Source organism: Triticum dicoccoides, chromosome 4B, assembly GCF_002162155.2.
Source record: "Triticum dicoccoides isolate Atlit2015 ecotype Zavitan chromosome 4B, WEW_v2.0, whole genome shotgun sequence".
Taxonomy (NCBI): domain Eukaryota; kingdom Viridiplantae; phylum Streptophyta; class Magnoliopsida; order Poales; family Poaceae; genus Triticum; species Triticum dicoccoides.
In genome coordinates this window covers 37,775,927-37,782,097 of record NC_041387.1, presented here as the reverse complement: position 1 = coordinate 37,782,097, position 6,171 = coordinate 37,775,927, and positions in this window count along the sequence as shown.

The window sequence follows — 6,171 nt, the reverse complement described above, 5'->3', positions numbered from 1 at the left end:
TGCTCCAATAATTCTTATTTATTCCATAAAAAATCACCGTGAAGTTTCAGCTTATTTGGAGTTGTGCAGAATAGGTAGCTCTGACGTGCTTTTTCAGGTCTAGAATTCCAGCTGCCGGTATTCTCCCTCTTTGTGTAAACCTTGCATATTATGAGAGAAAAGACATTAGAATTACTCCCAAAAGCATTATTATGCATGAAAACATTATAAATAACAGTAGCAAAACATGATGCAAAATGGACATAGCAGGCAGGAGTCAGTCTACTTGTCTTGGACGTCATGCCTATATTCATGATCAGTGCCTTGAATGTCATAATAATTATGCGCTTTTCTATCAATTACCCAACAATAATTTGTTTACCCACTGTATGCTATGCTCAAGAGAGAAGCCTCTAGTGAAAACTATGGCCCCTGGGTCTATCTTTTATCATATATAAAATCCAAAAATACCTTGCTGCAATTTATTTACTGTTATTTTATTTTGTGTTTTTAATCTATCTATCTATCACTATGAGATTTGATCCTTGCAATTAACCGCCAAGGGATTGACAACCCCCTTTTTTACGTTGGGTGCAAGTATTTGCTTTTGTGTGTCTAGGTGCTGCTAACGAGGTTCTGTGTGGTTCTCCTAGTGGATTAATAATCTTGGTTCTTAACTAGGGGAAATACTTATCTCTACTGTACTTCTTCATCCTCTCCTCTTCGAGGAAATCCCAATGCAGCTCACAGGTAGCAGCAAGCTCGTCATAGATCCAGGACCTGCAAGCGGCAAGCGGGAAGGGCTCGGAGAGGATACAGCCGAGGAGCCCGCGACTACGTCTGAAGAGGCTCCCATGCTTGGAGAGGCCGGCGAGGCGGCCGCACCCAAGGAGGCTGGTGAGGTGGCTGCGCCCGAGGGGTTGGCGATGCGACCGTTGAAGGGGTCAGTGAGGTGGTCGTGCCCGAGGGGGCCAGTGAGGTGGTCGCACCGAAGGGGGCGGCGAGGCGAATGCGCCTGAGGGAGCTGCGCCTGCGGCTGTGGCCCACTCCGGCTAGGACGCTAGGACTGGAGCGCGTCGAGGGGGAGCGATGAAGATGCCGCTGGTGGTGGTACCCGGTGAAAGGGAAAAACTTCCTCGTCGAAGTAAACGTGTCATGAGGTGAACACGCGGTGGGAAACGTGATCGTAGCACCGGTAACCTTTGGTGTTGGGAGGGTAACCGAGGAAGATGCAAGCGAGGGAGCATGGGGCGAGCTTGTGAGGGGTGGTGGAGGCGATGCTAGGGTAACAAAGGCACCCAAAAACACGAAGGTCATCATACGAGGGAGAAGTGCCGAAGAGAGGCTGGTGGGGAGCGTAGTTCCAACGAGTGCGACATGGACGCATGTTAAGTAGAAGGGATGTGGTGGCAGTGCGTCGGGCCAAAACTGAGGAGGCACGTTAGCATGAAAGAGAAGGGTGCGAACACAATCACTGAGAGGCAGAGCACACGTTCAGCGCAGCCGTTCTGCTGAGATGTGTATGGGAATGTGAGGCGAAAGATGGTGCCATGTGGTGCGAGAAGTGTACGAACGACAATATTGTCAAATTCTTTCCCGTTATCAATTTGGAGTGCATGTATGGGACGACTAAATTGTGTGAAGACGTAGGCATCAAATGTTGTAAGCATCGCGAGTGCATCAGACTTGCGACGTAAAGGAAATGTCCATACATAATGTGAGAAATCATCTAAAATCACGTGGTAATAAAGATATCCAGTGTTATTCGCGATCGGAGATGCCCATACATCGCTATGAAGTTATTGAAACGAAAAAGAAGATATGGTGGTGGATGCACTAAAAGGAAGACGAACATGCTTTCCGATATGGCAAGCATGACAAGTATGATCATCGATCTTATCACATGTGAATGAAAAACTCTGAAGGATATGATGAACTACGGCTAAATTTGGATGACCCAAACGAGCATGCCAAAGGTCGACATCGACAGAGAGGGCGATTGGTGCGGGATTGGCGGTGGAGGATGAGTGCACCGGGTAGAGCTCGTCTGGGCTTCCACATCGGTGAAGAACCATCCATGTACGGGAGCCCTTAACAGAAAAAACCGATTTCGTCAAATTCAACAATAATAGGATTTTCACGAGTAAAAGAACGAAGAGAGACAAGATTCTTGATTGGTGCGAGTGAGACAAGAATGTTAGACATAGATAATGCCATGGATGTAGATTAAAAAGAACTATGACCGATATGTGTGATAGGTAAAGAACAACCATCGCCTACAATGATGCAAGTGGAGGTGTTAGCCGTATAGGAAGAGATGAGGTTACCGGGATGTGATGACATGTGGGTGGTAGCGCCTGTGTCCAGTCCATGTACCATTCGCCACCATCGCAGTAGTTACTCGGTGAAGGAGCCGAGTGCAGTGCCGCAAATGGAGCGGGATCCCATGGTGTGGGGGTCGGCGGCATGACAGGGCCCTGGTAGGGCTGGGGTGGTGGCGGCAGTGGGTAGCCACCCGTCATCGATAGCGCGGGGATTGGTGGGTAGCCGCCACCGAGCTGCTGGTGCAACGCCATCGGGTGCGCCTAATGGCCCGTTGGGCGCGGACCGACGAGACTCGGTGCAGGGCCGTGTGACATGTGGTAGGCGTGGACCACTCCGGTCCACGGGCTGGGGCCGACGAGAGGCTTGGGAGCGACACAGAGGAATGAGTTAGGGGAGTCCATGGCGGCAATAGCAGATGGAGATGGGAGAAAGTGGTGCATCGGCTTTGGTGGATTAGGGTTAGGTTTTTTTTTGGGAGATGAGAAGGGAGGGGAGAGGCAGTGGCGGCAGTAGGAGTGGTGGCTGTGGTGGGGAGAGGAAGGGGCGGTTGTGCCAGGTTGCGGCGGCGACGGCTAGAGGTAGCGACGGGGGCAAGGTGCGGTGGCGACAAGGAGGGGAATCTTAGATGAGAAGGAAGAGAGAGAGGCATCGACGGCAGTAGGGCGGCGGCTGCGGTGAGGAGAGGAAGGGGCGGCGGCGTCAGGTTGCGGTGGCAGCGGCTAGGTGCGGCAGCGGGAGGAGCGAAAGCTAGATCACAGGAGAGAAAATGGAAACTGATACCATGTTGTTAGGAAAGATGGGATTGCATGTGACGCAATTGATTGATCACGTGCAAGTGCACATATATGGGTAGAAGGGTGCACGACCTCGACTTGTCTCTCAAGCTATACACTATATGTAGGAGAGAAGAGGCGTGACAATACATGACCCTAATCTATATGTATATACACGTTGAACACACAAGCTTGTTGGCATCCTCATCCACCAGACCTTGAAGGTGAGATGAAGAAACCCGACAAGTGCTTCAGCGCAACCCCAAAAAGTGCAGGGCAAGGGGCCAATCACATACAATAGCATCTGCTCCATTAACACATTGTTACCTTGTTGAAGGCATTAGCCGGATATGTTTAGACTAGTTCTTTCGAGTGAAAACATAGATTCTGACTTTTCGTGGTTGCGCCCGGAGACGGCGACACTCGAGCGTCACTCCCTTTTTGAAGGCGTTGCTATTGAAAAACCTCGTTATCCTTGTGGTGTCATGAGATGATTTGTATGGATATAGTCATTGTTGTAGTTGTTTAGGCATAAGTTTGGTCTTATATGACTTTGAATTTGCTGGCGGTTTTTTATGTGTGCACATTAATGTAAGTTGTGTGCATTTTAATTATGCAAAAGTTTTGTTGTGTGCTTATTATGTTTGTATCTATTTAATGCTTCATTTTGAATCAATAAAATCCATCATCATTTGTTGCTTCATAGTACGTTCTTACTTTCGGGGAAACGGAGTAGACAGATGCGATAAGAACAGCCGGAGATTCTCTTGGGGCGGAGCACGGATACTCAACACATGTTAATTTTGTCGTCCCAGTGCTTCGTCAACGAACTGTATCCTCAATCCGCATCGCCGGTAAGAAAAATAAGGAGTCGTATCGTTTTCGCAACGCAGGCTCACGTAAATCACATTTTTGTCTCATGGGAGGTCGCTGCCAAATGGCATGGCGTGGCACATTTCAGCAAGTCGAGGCCACGTCTTGACCCGGCTACAGCAGCCGCACCGAAGCACGTGGCACGGTCACGGGGAATTTTCGACGCATCGCTAGGTCCAAGATCTTCGGCCGGAATAAGATTATTCAGGAGGAAATGTTCCACCCCCTCGACCAAAACAACAGTTGGTAAGGTAATAATTAGCCTGCCCGGTGAGCATCTCCAACACACGATGATGAAAAAATTGATGATGTAAAAACTGTTATCCTGCCTGTAATGGGTAGTATCATAAGTTGACTGTTGGTTTAACAGATGACCAGGAATTACGTAGTAGTAGTAGATTGTAGATAGTAGATAGTAAATGTACATGTAAAAGTGATGCCCTTGAAACGATCACTTAGACATGATTCATTGCACATTTTGAACTTTCGAACTCTAGTTGAACACTAAACAATTCAAACAACATAACTATATTGTACTATGATAGACTGACACTACTACCGACATACTTTAACAATAGATCATCACAGACCATGACACTTACAAAACATAATTCATCGTCGTCGTCGTCGAGGTTGATCACCCCTGGTAGGCCTTCGGACGGGCCTGCCTTATGTTGATTACCTATAAATGGCATTACCTCCTCGTCGTCGTCCAAGCTCTCTGTGTTCAATTCGGTCGTCCAATAGCCAGAGTTGATAGATCGGCGGCTAAATCGGCATGGATTTGGATGACGATGGAATGGCGGCTCAGAGGGTGACAACAGGGACGCCATGAGGATCTTGGTGGCGAGGTGGATAGGGTTAGTCGGTGTGTGGCGAATGCGGCGTCGGGCGGCCGAAATCGGTGGCAGCGCCGACCAGAGGCGAAACGGCTACGCGCGTGGAAACTATCCGGGTCCATGATTGTGGGTTTACCCGCTCGGCTGTATTTTTGCGGCAGCTGCTCGGGTGCTACAAATATGTAGCCGCAGAAAGCAATTTTTTAGCCGCTGCCCAAACAAATTATATCACCATATGCATGTACATCATTTGTTGGAGCAACGTTTTTGTTCAAAGTGCCCTAAACAACCGTTTTTTCATCATCTGTTGAAGATGCTCTTACCACGTGCAGTGATGGTGCTCCAAGTGAGAGTGCCCTATGGTGTGTCTATGCATTGTGATGCCCTTCGACGCCCACCGGTGGCACACACGAGTCGGCTCGGTCTAGCGTGACCATCCACCCACGACACATGTGGTGTCGGCGTTAAGTGGTCTTGGATGCACGCTGCCTTTCGATTACGGTGTCGTGGTTGGGTCTTGGCTGACCAAGGCCGTTCGATTACTCCGGCGATGCCTCGAGTTGGGCTCTCTCTTGCACTGTCATGTCCTGCTGGCTCCCTTGTGTTCACTATGATTTGGTCGTGATGACCTTTCTCATTTGATCTTTGAGGGTTCTCAGAGTGACCTCTTTTTTACTCCCCTCATATAGCCATTACGAACTCTGGTTAACCTATCTTTTTTACTCCCCTCATATAGCCATTACGAACTCTTGTTAACCTATCTTATCTCTACATGATAAGATCGGTTTTCTCATTTGATCTCTCGGGGTTCTCGGAATGACCTCGTTTTTTTCCTCTCATGTAGCCCTTTTTTTTGCGAGAGAAATTTTCAATCTATTCATCAATCATGGCAGTATAGAGAACACAAGAGGTAATAAAAATCACAACAAGATCTATGGACCACCTAGCGACGACTACAAGCACTGGAGCGAGCCGAAGGCGCACCGCCGTCATCGCCCCTCCATCACCGGAGCTGGGCAAACCTTGTTGTAGTAGACAGTTGGGAAGTCATCGTGGTAAGGCCCCAAAGGACCAGCGCACCAGAGCAGCAATCATCGCCGATGAAGAGAGTTGTAGATCAAAAAGATCAAACCTGGAACCGCACCAACAAAGACGAACAAAAGTTGGATCCAAATAGATCCACTGAAGACCAGCACCGACTGAATTCCATGAGATTCGATCGAGAAACACCTCCACATATCCCCCGACAATGCTATTCGCACCATCGGGGCGGGGATACGACGTGGGAGACATTATTGCTACCGAGGGACATCGCCGCCCGCCACACAACCCCAACCAAGACGTTCAACCTAGCAAAAACGAGAGTAGGGTCCCTCCCGACG